The following is a 20,729-nucleotide window of genomic DNA, read 5'->3' on the forward strand; positions in this document are numbered from 1 at the left end:
GCAGTGACTGCACAAGATTCTCAAGATAGTACCCATGGAAAGATATAAATAACCATAATATTCTGAATAAACTAAATTTAATAGTGATACATATAAAAAACATTTTCTTTTTGTTATTAAATTCAGATTCACTGTAATTATTTTTACTGTATCCTTCATGTATGAGGTACAGACACCACCTCAATTTTCCCTCAGTCATACGGAAGAAAAAAAAGAAAAGAAATAATAAAATCATCCACATCATTCTCAAAGGGCTGCATCTAAAATACACCAAATGTATCATTATTATCTGAAATTGTGTGTTAAGAAAAATTGCATTAAATGCTTTTTGATACTAATGCTTCTTCATAAGAGGTATAACAAATTACGAGTAAGGAGATCTAAAAATAAATAAATAAAATAAAATACACGAAATGCTGACTACTAAGTATTTCAAAAGTCCACTCATGGCTACTACATTGTGTCTGAAGATGTTTCAGTATATGAAATATACAATTTTAATATAAAATATTTAATGTAAGTAAAAATGGTTTTCACCTTGTTTTTATTCCTTGTGGAATAAAAGTACTTGAATTAAAAAAACTAATTTAACTTACATGTGTACTTCTTTTCCTCATCTAACAGTCAATATAAATCTGAACAATGGAGAAACTGAGTGGCTCTCAGGCTTAGTTGATTCAACCTTACTTCACTACTGTGTGTGATTTTTAATGCCTTTAACAGAAGATTCTTCACTATATAAATAGAAAAAAATAGGATTTTAAATACTTTCACATAAATTTTTATAATTGGTTTATTACTGATGTATAAAGCACTCTTAAAAATTTTTATATCAATGAGATTGTGGATAATATCTTTCTAAAATGGATGCAAATAAAGAGAACAGATGAATTAAAGGGAATGTTAGATCCAGTGCAAAATAGGGTGTGTGATTTGGAGGGGCAAAAGAAGAAAAATTTTATACTAACCAAGGATGGGAATGATGGGGAAATTAGATCTTAGCATCAATGATGGGAGAAAAGAATAAGGTGCCATTTCCAGACAGCTTCAGTTAGGCATTAAATGCCTTGGTTCCCTGATAGTCTTCTTATGTTCATTCTCATAGTGCGTGCACAAACACACACACACACACACACACACACACACACACACATACACACACACACAGAATAAAGGTTCCTTTGAAAATTTCCAGTCTTACATCTACTATACAAGGGGGAAAGGACTGTTCAAACATAGCTCTGGCAAACTAGAAAGATCAGAACATTTTTGGAAGCCCAGGCTTGGTGATAGCATTGACTACTAACTAATGAGAAATTAAGGTAAGAGTTGTTGGAAATGAAAAAAAAAAAAATGAGGCCAAAAGGTGTGATATTTCAGAAGAGATTTTCAGCCCTATAGGTCTATAACAGATGATTTCCTATTCTCAAGGGGCATCCATCCATTCAATCAAATAGAAGGGATGCTCCACTATGAATTTTTATTTTTAATTAAAACTACTTGCATTCTATTTTTAAAGGAAAAAACCTTAAGGATTATATTTTGATCTTACATTCCTTTGGATTTGACACATACCATAGAAATTCATGTTTGAGAATGGCATTTGTTAGCTTCTATTCTTTTAGGATTCAGTAAGCTACTGAGATTCAGACATAGTTCTCTCTGCCTACTGAGAATTTTCTACCAAAAAATAAATTTAAAATACATGCATTCTAACTGGTATCACTATTGTACACGTACATCTGCAGGATAATCAAACCTGTTGGAAATCTTTTTAATAGAACCTATTGGAAAGTATTTGCTGTTCTGCAGTCAGCTGCCAGGACACAGTTTGATATTACAAAATAGACAATGGGAAACCATAGCTTTTCCTCAATAATAGTTAAATTTTTCCAACTATTTAAAGTAATAGTGGAAATAAATTTTAGATTTCATCTAGGTAGGCATTTATGCCTGAACTAGATTAACAATCTTTTCTCCCAAGCTATTATAACACATTTTCAATATGGGAATCCAACATATTTATGTAAATAAGATTATGACAGACTTACAATATGACTTTATGTATTTCCATTATTGGTCAAAAGTGCTTTCATTTCTTATTATTGTTCCCCCCATAATTGCCTATAAAAACACATACCTTTGCAATGTAAATTATATAAACTATAAAAATTAAGATGGCATTCATTTCATAATTCTTACAGATGAAAGAATGTTTTCAAGAAAGTATTTCTGAAGTACCAGTTTAAAATCTAGATCATTTAAATACTTTGCAATATAAAAAATTATAAATCGTATGTTTGAGCAGCAAATGAGTTTTACTTTAAATGTGCCTAATTTACCTGCTGTGACCCTGACGTCATCATTTTCTACTCTGCCATTCTGTTCTTAACTCAGCAGCAATAAATAAGAGCAAGTTTTGAAGGTCATTATTAACTTTAAGTGTGATCTGTACTGAATGTAAAATACTGTTCCTGATGCTAGCAGAGCCTTTGAATTCTGAAACAGTACATTATGAGATTCTGTATTACCACATACTCATCTTTTTTCCATAAACAACACAGAATTTCCAATGAATTGCCCATAGGCACAGAGTTAAACATGCCTCCTGGGGTAAAACCTTTTATTTCTTCTTCTTATAATGACTCTTAGAGAAGGGAAAAAAATGAATCAAAGAGCTTTTTAATTTATAGGTTTTATTTAATGCAATAAATGGTTACTTTTCATGTTAGTAAAATATAATTATGTTGATAAGAGGGTAGTTTATAGGCAGTTAATTTTGATTTTGCTGATGTCAACTTGAATTCTAGGGCCTCAGTGAAATTTACAGATGCCACTGCTACATGTAGTTGCCCAAATAACTGTGGCCTACCACACATGCAGGGTGATGATGTGTTTGATTTATTCTTATGGACATGGTTATTTTTCCAGTTATCAATCACCTGCTGGTTTTCTTTAAGGAGTAATTTGAAGCCTATGTCTGAATATGTGCAGTGAACCAGGAAGTAAAGGAAGTTAACAATGCTTTGGGTCTGGGCCGATTTTCAAACATGAATTTATATAGAGTAGCAAATCCAAAGGTTTATAGAGTCAGAATGTATTTTCTTCAAATGCATAGTAATTTATTCTCAAAATATGAGAATTAAAACAATAGTTTTAATTTTTAAAAGATGTAAATATGTTACATGGGTACCTGATACATCTGATTCCTCTTTATGCTCCTAAACCTCTGATAGTGCTCAACATGTAACAGATTCTCACTGAATATTTATTGGATGTTAAAGCATATTTTATTGTTAATTAGGAGGGCATAAATACACACACTGATTATTAATCCCATTTTTCATTCTGCAGAATATAAATTATAATCTATTAAGTTATTCTGGATTGTTATAATGTTTTAAAAAGATGTTACCATTGTTTTTATTCTTTAAATGTTACTATATTGACAAGGATCTGTGAGTATTAAGTCCATACGATCATCACTGCTATGCTATATTGGTAAATTACATGAAGGACAATGAATGACTACTTCTGCAAAATATAAGTCAAAAATACAAAGTCTGTCATATGACTATATGACTATGGGAGATGCGTAACTGTAAGTTAGATTAAATTTGAGTTTTTAAAAATAATTTGATAGAGGACCTATGAGGCCACTAAAGGATTAAGGATAAAGAATGTCAGAGTAATTTATAGTAGTTTCATTTTTAAGATATGAAATTAAACTCATCCTCATGCTGATAAGGTCAGAGATGGTGAGGAGGCAGAGATGTGGTTTATAAAGGTATTGTAGTGAGAAGTAGACTTCTAATTTGAATGCAGCAGTAAGGGTTAAAAGGAAAGGTAGCTACTGGTCACATACCAGACCCCCCTACAATAGAAAAAATCTTATCAGCATGAATGTAGCTGATGGTACTTCATAAATATAAATTAAATTCAAAAGATAGGAAAGGCGGTAGAGTTTGATTTGGGAAAAGGGTAGGCTTCTAGGCAAGGGCTGTTGACACTTTCCCTTTATCAAATACTTTCTCTTAAGATTTATATAATTCTAAGAAATACGTATCCTATCCATTAGTTATACATAAAGCCAAAGGCCTTCAGCTTAAGGAAAGGGATATTCCTATGTCAACACTGAGCATAAGCAGCACAAACCCAAGAAAGCTTCAGTGCTAAAGTCAGTGCCTCCTTAGGGGCATTTTGAGATGCACAAGAGCATGTAATAACCAATTCCAAGTACCTTGCTCAAACACCTCCAGGAAAGCAGAAGTTTGTAGTCTGGTATCTTTGTTAAAATAAAGTTGTAAGTGCAGAGAGAAAATCCATAACCTATATATACACTGGCTTTGCTTCCAAGTTACTCTAGGCCATTGAGGAAGAAACTTGGATATTTTCAGAGCAGACATTTTAATGGAAAAGGGAGGAGAAAAACAGAATACTGAATCGTTTAAAAACAAAAACAGTAGGACCTAACAATAAATAAGTAGATCAATTTAGTAATTCAAGTTCTTGGGAAATTACATACCTTAGGGTTTTCTGACATAGAAAATGCCACGAGATAATGGTAACTTCTATTAATGAGTTACAAAAATCAATTCAGGGAGTTTTTTTGTTTGTTTGTTTTTGCGGTATGCGGGCCTCTCACTGTTGTGGCCTCTCCCATTGCGAAGCACAGGCTCCGGACGCGCAGGCCCAGCGGCCATGGCTCACAGGCCCAGACGCTCCGCGGCACATGGGATCTTCCCGGACCTGGGCACAAACCCGCGTTCCCTGCATTGGCAGGCAGATTCTTAACCACTGTGCCACCAGGGAAGCCCCCCAGGGAGATGTTTAAAAGTAAAAATTCCATTTGTGTAAAAGTAAGAATACCATTTATTTAAAACAGGATATATTATTCTTTCTTTAAAGTTATTTAACATCAATATATATATCAGAACATGACATTAGAAATGCTCATATATACAGATCTTTCTTGACTTACAGTGGGGTCGTATCCTGATAAACCCATTGTAAGCTGAAAATGTTGTAAGTAGAAAATGCATTTAATACATCTAACCTCTTGAAAATCACAGCTTAGCCTAGCTTACCTTAAACGTACTCAGAACACTGACATTAGCCTACAGTTGGGCAAAATCATTTAACACAAAGTCTACTTCATAATTAAGTGTTGACGACCTCATGTAATTTATTGACTACTATATAGAAAGTGAACAACAGAATGGTTATGTGTATTGGCTATCTACCCTTGTGATTACATGGCTGACTTGGATCTATGCCTCACTGCTGCTGCCCAACATCAAGAGAGAGAATTGTACCGTAGTATCACTAGTCCAAGAAAAGATCAAAACTCAAAGTATGGTCTGCACTAAAAGTGTATCACTGTTATATAGTTGAAAAATTTTAGGTTGAAACATCGTAAGTTGGGCACCATCTGTATACAATTTTTTTATATATACAGTACATATATCTGACTATATGCCCATAAAATATATAGGTATATAGTTGAGCATATTAGTATTACACATAGAATTAGAAATGCTTTGTAATGTGTCTATGTCTGATGCACTTAAAATGTCATATAAAATTCAGTTAATTCTCAAAATATGCAACACAGTAATGTACCATATGATCAACATGAGGTTCTTGATATTTTATATACGTATACACACATACACATGTGTATCTACATACATGTACATACATATACATATGCAAAATTATATTAGACATTATTTCTACACTACTTTATAAATTATATAAAATTAAATTTCACAAATTCAAAAACTACAATATTTTAAAACTTACTATGTGACTAATGGGTAGAGATTTTCTGTTTAGGGTGATGAAAAAGCTGTGGAAATAGTCATGATGGTTGTACAATATTATGAATGCAATTAATGCCACTGAATTGTACACTTAAAATGGTTAAAATGGCAAACTTTTGTTATATATATTGTACCAAATTTGAAAAAAACATAAACATGAATTAAAAAACATACTATGCTATATCATGTTCCAGACAAATCATGTTTAAGGCAATACAGAAAGGGAAATTTTATAAGTGCTTGTTAGTCAAGACCGAATATGTCTGTGGAAGGAACTTAAATGTCCATTGACAGAGGAATGGATAAAGAAGATGTGGTACATATATACAATGGAATATTACTCAGCCATAAAAAAGAATAACGCCATTTGCAGCAACATGGATGGACCTAGACATTATCACACTAATTGAAGTAAGTCAGAAAGAGAAAGACAAATATTATATGATATCACTTATATGTGGGATCTAAAACAAATCATATAAATGAACTTACTCACAAAACAGAAACAGACTCACAGACATAGAAAACAAACTTATGGTTACCAAAGGGGAAAGGTGGGGGGGGGTATAAATTAGGAGTTTGGGATTATCATATACACACTACTATATATAAAATAAACAACAAGGACCTACTGTACAACACAGAGAATGCTACTCAATATTCTGTAATAAATTATATGGGAAAAGAATCTGAAAAATAATGGATATAAGTATACGTATAACTGAATCACTTTGCTGTACACCTGAAACTAACACAACACTGTAAATCAACTATACTCCGATATAAAATAAAAACTGAAGTAAAAAAAAAGATTGAATATGTGTTTAGATTCTAACAATAAGGTCAAGGAAATAATTTAATAATTATAATTTCCTTAAATATTTATGGATCCATAAAATACTTTAAAAGGCTTGTCAGAACATACATAACAGAAGTTGTCTCAATATATCTTTAATATTATTTTCAAATAAAAATTCACTTTAAATATCAAATGTAAAAGTTAAATATTTCCACTTTCATTACTGTTTTACTCAAAATATGTATCATTCCTATATTAAAAAGATATAGAATATAAGGATTGGAAATGTACTCTCTAGTTTATAATGCCCCTTATATCATAATAATCTCATGAGTATTAACCTAAAATGGGACCATTTCTTTCATTATGAACCATCAATAAAAATGCACTAAATTCTCTTTTTGAAAAATATCAAACTAAACACTACAAACAACATGTTTAAACTCCTCTATGTATGAACACCTCACAGCTGTAGGTGGCCTTACTCCAGTCACATGTCCAGCATGGCTATTTGCTTTTCAACATAAAATTACTCATCACAATCAAGGGCAGAAAGTCAAGGAGATTACTAGGTAGGACAAGGTCTTAAAAATCAACTTAAGAGAAACTAAGAAATGGCTTTAATTCTTCCACTATTTTTGGAAGTCACCAACACATTCCCCAGACTATTATGGAATATTCAGACCCCCAGAAATATGACTGTAACCAAAACAAATCCAAAGTGTTTCATTAAACATAGAACTTGGAACTTTTAACTAGTTGGCTTCCATTTCTTTGTGTCTGGGAGAGAGGCAGTGTTATGGTACCTCTTCGTACTAGTGATACCACAGAGAATTCCTCACACCTACAGAAAAGCTACAAACTCAATAAATCAGCATAGGATATATTAAATGCACAATAAGAATAAAAGAAATATTATGAATTTCAGTAAACATTTACAAAAATGTAGTCTTTTTTCTCTAACATGTATTCAAGTAAGTCAAATCATCTTGTACACTTTCCCCTTTTACATTTGTAACACATGAAACTGCCCAGTGGTAAAGGAGAACAGCGTACATTGTCCCATTGATGTTTATTGTTTTGCATTTTCAATTCTTTCTGATTTCTTTTGAAATACAACTTTTTCCCCAACTCACAAACAACACTAAAAACATCAATAGAGGGTTCATCAGGGTATTTATATTTTAAGAGTAGGAAAGAAAAAACTGAAGTTCTTTTGAATAAACAGTTGAAAGAAGAAAGTTCTACTTTGTTACTTTTTTTTTTTAACATTTTTGTTGGAGTATAATTGCTTTACAATGTTGTGTTAGTTACTGCTGTATAACAGTGAATCAGCTATATGTATACGTATATCCCCATATCACCTCCCTCTTGCGTCTCCCTCCCACCCTCCCTATCCCACCCCTCTAGGTGGTCACAAAGCACAGAGCTGATCTCCCTATGCTATGAGGCTGCTTCCCACTAGCTATCGTGTTTACATTTGGTAGTGTATATATGTCAATGCCACTCTCTCACTCTGTCCCAGCTTACTGTTCCCTCTCCCACTTCCTGTGTCTTCAAGTACATTCTCTACATCTGCAACTTTATTCCTGTCCTGCCCCTGGTTTCCTGAAAACCGTTTTTTTTTTTTTTTAGGTTCCATACATTTGTGTTAGCATATGGTATTTGTTTTTCTCTTTCTGATTTACTTCACTTGGGATGAGACTCTAGGTCCATCCACCTCACTACAAATTACTGAACTTCGTTTCTTTTTATGGCTGAGTAATATTCCATTGTATATATGTGCCACATCTTCTTTATCCATTTATCTGTCAATGGACACTTAGGTTGCTTCCATGTCCTGGCTATTGTAAAAAGAGCTGCAATAAACATTGTGGTACATGACTCTTTTTGAATTATGGTTTTCTCAGGGTATATGCCCAGTAGTGGGACTGTTGGGTCATATGATATTTCTGTTTTTAGTTTTTAAGGAACTTCCATACTGTTCTCCATAGTGGCTGTATCAATTTACATTCCTACCAACAGTGCAAGAGGGTTCTCTTTTCTCCACACCCTCTCCAGCATTTATTGTTTGTAGATGTTTCGATGATGGCCATTGTGACCACTGTGAGGTGATACTTCATTGTAGTTTTGTTTAGCATTTCTCTAATGATTAGTGATGTTGAGCATCCTTTCATGTGTTTGTTGGCAATCTGTATATCTTCTTTGGAGAAATGTCTTTTTAGGTCTTCTGCCCATTTTTGGATTGGAGTGTTTGTTTTTTTGCTATTGAGCTGCATGAACTGCTTATATATTTTGGAGATTAATCCTTTGTCAGTTGCTTCATTTGCAAATATTTTCTCCCATTCTGAGGGTTGTCTTTTCATCTTGTTTATGGTTTCCTTTGCTGTGCAAAAGCTTTTAAGTTTCATTAGGTCCCATTTGTTTATTTTTATTTCCATTTCTTTAGGAGGTGGGTCAAAAAGCATCTTGCTGTGATTTATGTCATAGAGTGTTCTGCCTATGTTTTCCTCTAAGAGGTTTATAGTGTCTGGCCTTAACTTTAGGTCTTTAATCCACTTTGAGTTTATTTTGGGGTATGGCATTAGGGAGTGTTCTAATTTCATCCTTTTACATGTACCTGTCCAGTTTTCCCAGCACGACTTATTGAAGAGACTGTCTTTTCTCCATTGTATATTCTTGCCTCCTTTATCAAAAAGATAAGGTGAGCTTATGTGTGTGGGTTTTTCTCTGGGCTTTCTATCCTGTTCCATTGATCTATATTTCTGTTTTGTTGCCAGTACCATAATTTCTTGATTACTGTAGCTATGTAGTATAGCCTGAAGTCTGGGAGCCTGATTCCTCCAGCTCCGTTTTTCTTTCTCAAGATTGCTTTGGCTATTCGGGGTCTTTTGTGTTTCCATACAAATTGTGAAACTTTTTGTTCCAGTTCTATGAAAAATGCCATTGGTAGTTTGATAGGGATTGCACTGAATCTGTAGATTGCTTTGAGTAGTATAGTCATTTTCACAATGTTGATTCTTCCAATCCAAGAACATGGTATATCTCTCCATCTTTATTTTCTTTCATCAGTGTCTTATAGTTTTCTGCATATAGGTCTTTTGTCTCCTTAGGTAAGTTTATTCCTAAGTATTTTATTCTTTTTGTTGCAATGGTAAATGGGAGTGTTTCCTTAATTTCTCTTTCAGATTTTTCATCATTAGTGTATAGGAAGAGGCTTCTGTGCATTAATATTGTTCCTGCTAATTTACCAAATTCATTGATTAGCTCTAGTAGTTTTCTGGCAGCATCTTTAGGATTCTCTATGTATAGCATCATGTCATCTGCAAACAGTCACAGCTTTACTTCTTCTTTTCTGATTTAGATTCCCTTTATTTCTTTTTCTTCTCTGATTGCTGTGGCTAAAACTTCCAAAACTATGTTGAATAAGAGTGGTGAGAGTGGGCAACCTTGTCTTGTTCCTGATCTTAGTGGAAATGATTTCAGTTTTTCATCATTGAGAAAGATGCTGGCTGTGGGTTTGTCATAGGTGGCCTTTACTATGTTGAGGTAAGTTCCCTCTATGCTTACACTCTGGAGAGTTTTTATCATAAATAGGTGTTGAATTTTGTCAAAAGCTTTTTCTGCATCTATTGAGATGATCATATATATGGCTTTTCTCCTTCAATTTGTTAATATGGTATTATCACATTGATTGATTTGCTTATAGTGAAGAATCCTTGCATTCCTGGGATAAACCCCACTTGATCATGGTGTATGATCCTTTTAATGTGCTGTTGGATTCTGTTTGCTAGTATTTTGTTGAGGATTTTTGCATCTATGTTCATCAGTGATATTGGCCTGTAGTTTTCTTTCTTTGTGACATCTTTGTCTGGTTTTGGTATCAGGGTGATGGTGGCCTCGTAGAATGAGTTTGGCAGTGTTCCTCCCTCTGCTATATTTTGGAAGAGTTTGAGAAGGATAGGTGTCAACTCTTCTCTAAATGTTTGATAGAATTCACCTATGAAGCCACCTGGTCCTGGGCTTTTGTTTGTTGGAAGATTTTTAATCCCAGTTTCAATTTCAGTGCTTGTGATTGGTCTGTTTATATTTTCTATTTCTTCCTGGTTCAGTCTTGGAAGGTTGTGCTTTTCTAAGAATTTGTCCATTTCTTCTAGGTTGTCCATTTTATTGGCACATAGTTGCTTGTAGTAATCTCTCATGATCCTTTGTAATTCTGCAGTGTCAGTCATTACTTCTCCTTTTTCATTTCTAATTCTGTTGATTTGAGTCTTTTCCCTTTTTTTCTTGATGAGTCTGGCTAATGGTTTATCAATTTTGTTTATCTTATCAAAGAACCAGCTTTTAGTTTTTCTAGCACAAGAATTTTTATATGTTTGATAGAAATTGACATTGTGCCAGGGGATATTAAATCTTTTTCCCCCTAAAATCTCAGTGGTAATTCTCTTCATTATTACAGAGCAAAACCTTCTTACCCCCTATCTCCCATGTTTATGAGTGGGAATCACAAAAGCTTTACCAAGTTGGTAACAAACAAAAATGCCCTTTCTGACTTGTTAATGACATACCTTCCAGCATTTTTATTCACCATCTTAATCGTCATGCTATTAGTAGATTATACCCAACTAAGAAAGTTGTTCACTTTAATAAGAGTCAAAAAACAAACAAAAAAGTCATTCTATTCACTCTTATAGAATTCACAGAAGTCTATTCACTCTTATAGAATTCACAGAAGAGGCTTAAGTAATACGAATTAAAGAATTACTTATCTGTCAATATGGGAACACTTTTCTAGATCACTGGTGATAAATTAACCATTTAAATATGTACTTTGAGTTATTCTGATCACACACATAAATACTAAACACTGTGGATTGATTCCATGTCAACACAAAACATAATAATATGATATACCCATCATATACAATATATATATGCCATATATTTGTATAATAGCCATTTAAAAGATTTATATCATTAGATTTAAAATTTGCAATTAAATATATACTGCGAATTAAAAACATAGCTACATTTATTTCTATTTTGCTACCTCCTCTTGTATGATAATATAGGCCTTAGATCTTTTTTTTTTAATTTATTTTTTTTTTTTTTGCGGTACGCGGGCCTCTCACTGCTGTGGCCTCTCCCATTGCGGAGCGCAGGCTCTGGACATGCAGGCTTAATGGCCATGGCTCATGAGCCCAGCTGTTCCGCGGCACATGGGATCTTCCCGGACTGGGGCACGAACCCGTGTCCCCTGCTTCGGCAGGCAGACTCTCAACCACTGCGCCACCAGCGAAGCCCAGGCCTTAGATCTTAAGATGAAAGATGAATCAAATTCAGACTCCAATTGTGCTGAGAAAACATACAAAGCTTGTGTTTTATGAGACAAAAATGTACTCTTGGGCTTCCCTGGGGGTGCAGTGGTTGAGAATCTGCCTGCTAATGCAGGGGACACGGGTTCGAGCTCTGGTCTGGGAGGATCCCACATGCTGTGGAGCAGCTGGGCCCGTGAGCCACAAGTACTGAGCCTGCGCGTCTGAAGCCTGTGCTCTGCAAGAAGAGAGGCCGCGATAGTGAGAGGCCCATGCACCGCGATGAAGAGTGGCCCCTGCTTGCCACAACTAGAGAAAGCCCTCGCACAGAAATGAAGACCCAACACAGCAAAAAATAAATTAATTAATAAACTCCTACCCCCAACATCTTCTAAAAAATAAAAATAAAAAAAGTACTCTTACCAAAACTAAAGAAGAGCATTATTGATGTAAAAAATATTTTGAGAAAAAAAAATAAAACAAGAGATATGAGAGAATTTTGCTTTTAAATAAAATATTATGTTCATCTGTCCTAAAAACTTGCTATTCTATATCTTGCTCATCCTATATCTAAGCATATGCAACAAACAGCCTATAGAAAATTGCCTATGTCATTATTTTTCTCTCAAAAGACAAACTGCCTTGGTCATGAGATTCTGCACAGCAAGTAGTATACATTATATTATATGGTTAGGAGTTTACAGCTCAGTCTACTCAAAGACTGTTATATCCAGAAGCAGAAAGAACAAACCCTCTATAATACTTACTTATTGGATGAGTGGGTAAAAATAATTTGATTAAATTTTCTTTTTGATAGAATGAAAGTTGGAAATACCCAGTGGTATAGACAGTGACCCAAATGACAATATCTGCTTATATTATATCTTTGCAGTTTGGTCACCTGTACTATCAAAGTAGTAAAATTACTTTTAGCTTAAAGCCGTGAACTCACATTAGGAATATCTTTGAATGCTCTACTCCCTATGGAGGGTTTTAAAATTAGCATAAAATATATAAATGTTCTCTAAAATTATGTCCCCTACAAACCAAAAAGTTACATAATAAACCAAAAATAGCAAGACTCCAAATCAAATAACTAGACAACTTAATCTTTGTTTACTTTCTAAATTTAGCTGGACTTCAATCAGAAGTTTGGGAATTTGAAGTAAAATAAAATAAATCACTTTTTCTCAAAGTTTAGGAGTCAAGGTTGACAGTAAAAGTACACTTTAGTAAGTTACTGCCTAATACAGTGCCACGTAACTAGGTAATTAGGACAGATCTACTGTAAAGAGAGCTGACAAGTCTGTATCTTAGAGTGAATAAGTTAGAAACTCAGCATTTTGGATAAATGACATCAGAAATCAATCCATGGCAAAAGCAGTGATGGGGATACACTGAGGTATCATGAAACTACAGAGGCTTGTAGAGCTGACAAATCTAGATCCCTGGTCTAGTACTATCTTGCTATGTGATCTTAGGGAAGTTATTTTTTTGAGTCTATTACTTCTCTCATCTGTAAAATCAGAGAGAGTGAATATCACCTTTGAAAGAGTGTTGTCAAGAATTATGTAATACAATTATATGGAACAGTTAATACAGGGTGGCATATCATAGCAGCTTAGTTCCCCTGCATCACTCCACTTTTGTGAAACTTCTGATGCTTGTCTTTAGATGGGAGGTTCCCCAACCAATAGCTATCTTTTTCACTGTGCAATGGCTTAAATACTTCATACTTTATATATGCGATCCAGGGAGTAATAAATGCTTATAAAAAACATGGCATAAGGCTGGGCACATTGGAAGTGTTTAATAGCTTAAACAACAACAATACACTATTTCCTACTGCCGATTTCCCTTTGGCCATGTCCAGTGAGTGGCTCCTGCTTACTCCATCTCCTGCTTCCCCTCTACCCTGCTTCTCTAGCTTTACAATTCATCAGATTTCAGTGTAATCTCAAGACATTAGGAAAATGAAAGAGCTTCATTTCAATAAAACATTATAGGGCTCATACCTTATTAAACTTGTTTCTGCGATAATTAAATTCCCTAGGTTGCTTCCTACCCTAGGAAATGGATAAGTTCCCTTTTTTAAATTTCTGGTCAATTCTTCCAACCAATCATGAAGATGAAATGAAGTACCAAACCCCCCTGCCACGTAATCCAAAAAAACTTCTTTATCACTTAAAAGCATCTTGTTCAATCACTATATTACCACATTCATATTTTCAGAGACATTATAAATATAGATAATAACTCAGAGTTAAAAATAAAATCATTAACAACAAGGGCTCAATTTTTTTTTTATTTAAGGTAAGCCAAAAGTGTTTCATGTTGCTTAACACATCACTGTTGTTGCTGTTGTTGAAAAATCACAATTTTCATCATTACAAATATTCCACATTTAGTCAACAGAGTTCCAAACAGAGAACTTTATATTAATGATTTTGCCTTTAGACTGCTACATATTATGATGTGGAAAAGACTTATCAAATGCACAAAAAGAGTTTTATAAATAACTAATATATAAAAGATCTCCACGGCCAGGAAATGATTCTAAACTAATCATACTATCTAGAGCTTTCATTTCAAATTGTCATATAGTCAAAGAAGATATTTAAGCCTTATCAGAAAACCCATATTGAATTTTAATAATTTAATATTTCAAAATAGCTCTTATTTTGAATTATGATGACTTGTTAATAGTTTCGTAACTATGTTTTTAAAATAAATAAAACCTTAAAATAGCTAAGGATTTTAATACCAACATCCACTGGAGTGATTTATGGGGATATAGCCAGAAGGAGCTGCTGTTAAATTACTCAAGGGTCAGATTATCTGACCTGTTCATTGTATACATAGTTCAGGGTTCTTTCATCATCCTTGTAGAAGGTAATAGGAAAGTCCAGTACAATACCTAGGTAACCCAGAAAAGATCATTCAAAGAATTGTTAGAGAAGGATACATGCTTCAGAAAAAGTTGACCTAAACCATTCTTTCTCATTCTATTGCTTTATCATAACACTTAACACTATACAACATCATCTTGTTCCTTCATTTTTTTGTCGTCTCCTTTAAATATAAGCTCCATGAGAACACAGAAAAAGATAATAACACATACACGGGAAGAGGGTCTAACCTACTCTTCCACAATCTATAAAAGGTGCTATATATATTCTAAACTACCTTTAGTTACAGTTCATAGTATTTAGTTCTACTTCTAAGACTTTTGACCCATCATTTTTTTATATTAATCGTCTCTTGCTTAAATCTGTCCCTTCCTTGGATATATAAGGATGTTGACAAGCCAGGTGTTGCAGTAAAGGGCTATTACTAGAGAATTTTCTATAAATAACAAATACTGGTATGTAAAGAAAGGATGAGACCAGTTAACCAATGAAACGTGAACTTTTAATGCTTTTTAGCCATTAAGAGAAAAGAAACATGATTTTTTGACAGTGTGGTATTCTTGCCTCTTAAAGTTTGAAAAACATATACTAATGGTTATGCCTTCAGGCAAAAGTCTTAACTAATCAAGCTACTAAGCTGCTATCCAATGTAACATGCTGTAAACCATGTGAGCTGAAAATAGAATGTCATTAAAGAGGTTTTCTACATGGTCATGTTAAATTCCAAAATAGAGAGGAAATAATTATGTGTCAGAAACATTGTAACTGCCCCGTCAGTGGATGCGTGGGGGTGTGTGTCTAAAATCTTTGCTATTACAGAAGTATATCCAAACTCTTAAGGTTTTAGGCATGCTCACAGATATAGGTAGGTAGGTAGGTAGGTAGGTAGGTACGTAGGTAGGTAGACAGACATACAAAACTAGCACAGTGTATTTTTTAAGGATACAGAGTTTCAAAGTAGAGTCTGCTCCTTCTGTGGCTCTAAATTATTTTGCAAGCCAAGCACTAAGAATAATAGTCTACTCTGTGTATGGCATTGATTATTTAAAATGACGAAATAGATTTTAACAGGTAGAGTAGTTTGCAAAATCTGCTTTTTCTCTGCTATCTTTGTACTGTGCACTGGCAAGTCCTTGACCTTGGTCTGCAATAGATAATGTGTATGTGACATGAAAAGTCTTAAAGGAAAGAGTGAACAAGAAACAAAACAGAAGGAGAGTTTATTCTTCTATCCTCTTCAATTTGACATTTCTACACTCTCTCTTGCAACCCTCCTATATTCCTTTTAAACAGTATTACTTTTTAAGTGGAGAAAGATTTTCTTCAACATGCATACTATTAAAAAATGGAGTAAGTACTTTAGCATATACAGATAGCTTAATACTGGAAAATGTTTACATGTAATTGTAAAGCTAGAATAACTGCTACTTGTCTCTTGTCTACTTGTCTCTTCCCCATTTTATAAAAATTTATGAAGAAGCTCTCTCTTTATAACAGTCCTCAAAACTTTGTATGTCAACATACTGATACAACTTTACCCAATAGATGCAATTTATTTTTCAGTATGTCAGGTCTGCTAAGGCAAATATCTTTTTGGAAAATAAAAAGATATCTCAATAGATGGGTGAATTATCTGAGGTAGTGTATAATTAGATTGAAATACAGACAACCTGCAGACAATTTTCCTTCAGTGATTCATTATTTTGTCTTATTTAGATGATAGGCAGGAACTCGATTTTCTGTTATTTTTTTTCTTTGTAAGTACCTTGTGTGCAATTAATAGAGCAGACATTCCAATCTGAATATTTTGAATATTTCTAGCTCTGCAAAATAATAAATTATTTCAATTGATTTTAATTAGTCATGAAATAATAATATATTTAGAAAATTAAAACAACTAAAAACAGTGTGTGGTTCTTAAAATTTCTTTCATAGATGTAACTTTCCATTAATTTTAGAAGTTAAATCTTTTTAATCTGAGCACTTTAAATGATTAAATAAGCACATTATTTTGCTTCCAAAATATTCATAAATAATTAGGTAGGTCTGTCTTTATAGACTGATATAGCCCTTAGAATTCAATGCATTATTACATAAAATCCATAGGAGTTTAGCAAAAACTTATACCTATTCTAGACACATAAGGAATGATTACATTCTACATTACATCTACATACAGAATGATTACATTCTATAATCAAATCAGATAAATGTACCTTTTATGTGGATCCTCAATACCAAGAAGCAGAAGAGAAAAGATGAGTCTTTTTTCAATTTCTTCCCATTACAGTGATTATTTATAATTCAGGATTATTGCAGGAAATGATTGCTCAATATAAAATTTAGCATGACACAACACGCCAATTGATAAAGTCATGGAGCTGAATAGATTACAGGCCAGGTCCACACTAGCCAGAAGCAGAGCAATGCCCAGGCACATATCTGTTTCTTCCTGTTGCAATTAGATAACTGAGGCAAACCTCAACTGGAAAGGTCTGAATGCCTGAGTTCTCTATTTCCTATATGTTCCCTACTTCCTATATGTTTCCCTACTTACTTTGCCAATATTAAAATCATCTAAAAATAATCTGAACATCTGTCTAACCCTTCTACTGCCAAATGAAACAGCTGAAAAACAAACTCGCAGCAGAGGAAAAATTCCTATGCTTTAACCAGAACCTCACTGGTCTTTTTCTTTGTTATTCTATTTTCTCAATATTAAGGTAGATTGGAGAGTTTAGCAGGTGTGTGCCAGTCATGTGTTACTGTCATGTCGTCTGGCACTACACCTGTGAAATCTCTCCTTGAGCTCCAAGGATGGTGGGTCTGCAGTTTAGGAAGATTATCAACACGTGGCCAGGAAGCAGGGTAACATTTACTGTTGTGGCACATGCCGACTAAATCGTTTTTATGATAGGAATAATTTATAACATATATAGAGTCCTATAATTTGCCAGGACTGAGTCAAAAGCTTTACACAGACCGACTCATTAACTCTGCAAAACAGCCCTCTAAGTGGATATCATCTCACACACACCCACACAAACTCACATTTTAAAATGTGCTAGTCTGTCACTATTATACAAATTATAATATAAATCCTGATATTTCTACTTTGAAGGTCCATGTTTGAAACTTGAAATACGAAGTAAATACCTGAAATATTCATAGGAGTATTTTAATCATCCAATGAAGTAACGTGATGGTTAACCATACAGGTCACCTTGGCTGGGCCACAGGGCCCAGTGCCCAGATATTTGGTCAAACATTATTCTGCATGATTCTGTAAGGTGTTTTTTGAATGAGATTAACATTTAAATTGGTGGACTTTGAGTAAAGCAGATTATTCTCAATAATGTGGATGGCCCTCATAAAAAACAACTGAAGCCTTAAAAGAACAAAGACTGACCTCTGAGCAAGACGAACTTCTGCCAGCAGACAGCTTTTGGACTCGAAACGCAGCTCTTCCCTGGGTCTCCAGTCCCCAGAGCCGGCCGAGCTGAATTTGGATTTACCAAGACTCCGCAATCCCACTGCCTTTTTTTTTTTTTTTTTTTAATAAATCTCTCTCCTCTCCTCACCTCGCGTCTTCCCTCTCTACTTTTCTCCTGTTTCCGCCTACCCTCGTCCTTCTACAGCGCGATCTCGCGAGATCTCGGGAGTTCTTCGGGGCGGCTGGGAGTCCTGGGATGAGAAACACCCGGTGCCCCAGCTGCCACCAATCCCGGACTCACCGGGTAATGATTCTGTCTCTCGTCAAGCAAACCCTAATCCTCATCAATACCTTGCCCCCAACCCACCCCCGTGTCTCTCTCTCTCTCTCTCTCTCTCTCTCTCTCTCTCTCTCTCTCTCTCTCTCTCTCTCTCTCTCTCTCTCTCTCCCTCCCTCCCTCCCTCCCTCCCTCCCTCCCTCCCTCCCTCCCTCTCTCTCTCTCTCTCTCTCTCTCTCTCTCTCTCTCTCTCTCATCTCTCCGTCCTGTTGCTTATGTTTTACTGGAGAATTCTGACTAATACGGGTAAAGAAGATATAATAATAACTTCAAATATTTCGTGTCATCACTTAAGAAATTTTAATTACTTTCATTGGTAAAAACTCACTTGATCTTTGCAACAATACTTAAGGAATGCAAGGAAGGGATTATATTTAATAATATTGTATAAATAAGAGAACCGTAGCTGAGAGAGATTAGATAAAACGCCTGAAAGACACAGTTTCAAGGCATTGCTGGATCTGAACTCAAGTTTAGTGACTGCTTGATAATAGTCTTTCGTTCTTGGCCTCCATAAACCGTTAATCTATTATACCTAGTCGTTGGTCCTCCACCACTTTTCGGTTTCCAGTTCTTTAACAGAAATGGAAACTCAGAAGCAGGCTCCATTCAACATAATTTCGATGACTCTTACTTGGCAAATAAAAGAGTACGGAGGGCAGAGATAGAAATAAGTGATGCGTCATACTTTTATTTATTCTTTCCTCCCTGGATTGAAAAAAAAAAAAAAAAACTTCATACAATAAAGTTAAAGCTTATTATTAAACTTGACTTTAACAAAAATTATCAGTGAAATTTGAATGGGTATACACAAAAAGTATTAAAACTAATACCATCTCCTCTCCACTAACTTCCCTCTCTCCTTATTTTATATTGTGGGAACAACCCTGACAAAGTGAATTGTAAAACGAGGTTAAATTTTGAAATAGAAATTGCTTCCTCCACATTTAATTGAAATTATATAGGAATTCTAACTCCAAGGAATGTCAGCCTTGCTTAGGTGTCCTAAAAGGAGCAAAGAAAATAAAATACATTTCTCCATATCTTAAACTCTTCGACTGCTCCTACAGTCTATAAGCAAGATGGTTCAAAGCCTAATGCAAAGGAAAGATAAGGGCATGTGTGAGGCAGTGGTTCTCAAATACCTCAATCATCAGGGCCTCATGTTAGCCCCTGGTTAGGGTAAGTGGTTGACTGAAAAAGATACAGTACTCTGTATCTATATTTTTGAGCAATATTCACCCTCTAAGGAGCTGGAAAATTTGGCAGAATATCAGCAGAGTTTTTTATGAAACAACTTTAAATCTCTCGTTAAATATCCTCAATTACTTTTTTTTTTTTTTTTTTTTTTTTTTGTAGTACGCGGGCCTCTCACTGTTGTAGCCTCTCCTCTCGTTGCGGAGAACAGGCTCCGGACGCGCAGGCTCAGCGGCCATGGGTCACAGGCCCAGCCGCTCCGCGGCATGTGGGATCTTCCAGGACCGGGGCTCGAACCCATGTCCCCTGCATCGGCAGGCGGACTCTCAACCACTGCGCCACCAGGGAAGCCCCTCAATTATTTTTAAATACTGTTTTGAAAATTATTCTCTAGGCTTTGGGGTCAAAATGCTTGATTGGACACATTTCCTTTTTACTTCCTCCTCAAGCCCTATGAGAAAGGTAAATAATGTCTAAAAAGGCATAAATACTCAAATTAAGGGAAATAGAAGAGAGAAGAGAGGGAAGAAGAGGAGGAATATTTGTAAGCTGGAAAACAGAGGAACAAATGGTATATTGCTTATCAGATCCTTGGAAGAAACAGAATCCTAAACTGGTAACTGGTACAGTTGAGAACCAAATTGATTTACAGAGCAAAATGTACCCAAAGCTTGGGCTTTGGAGGAATCCTCACCATTACAAATGCAAGTGGGAGTGAAAGAGTTTAACGTCTGTTCAGGACACCAACAAATGCCCCTCTCCCATTCTACCCATGTAAAAACTGGTGGTTTATTCTCTGGAAAAAGTGAACAGAGTCTCTGAATTGAGAGAGAGTCTAGGACAGAGCAGAATACTGCAAATACATCCACGTCATAGATACTGAAACTGAATTTTAACCTCAAAGATTTAACTAT

This window comes from Phocoena phocoena, chromosome 4 (genome assembly GCF_963924675.1).
Source record: "Phocoena phocoena chromosome 4, mPhoPho1.1, whole genome shotgun sequence".
Classification (NCBI taxonomy): Eukaryota; Metazoa; Chordata; class Mammalia; order Artiodactyla; family Phocoenidae; genus Phocoena; species Phocoena phocoena.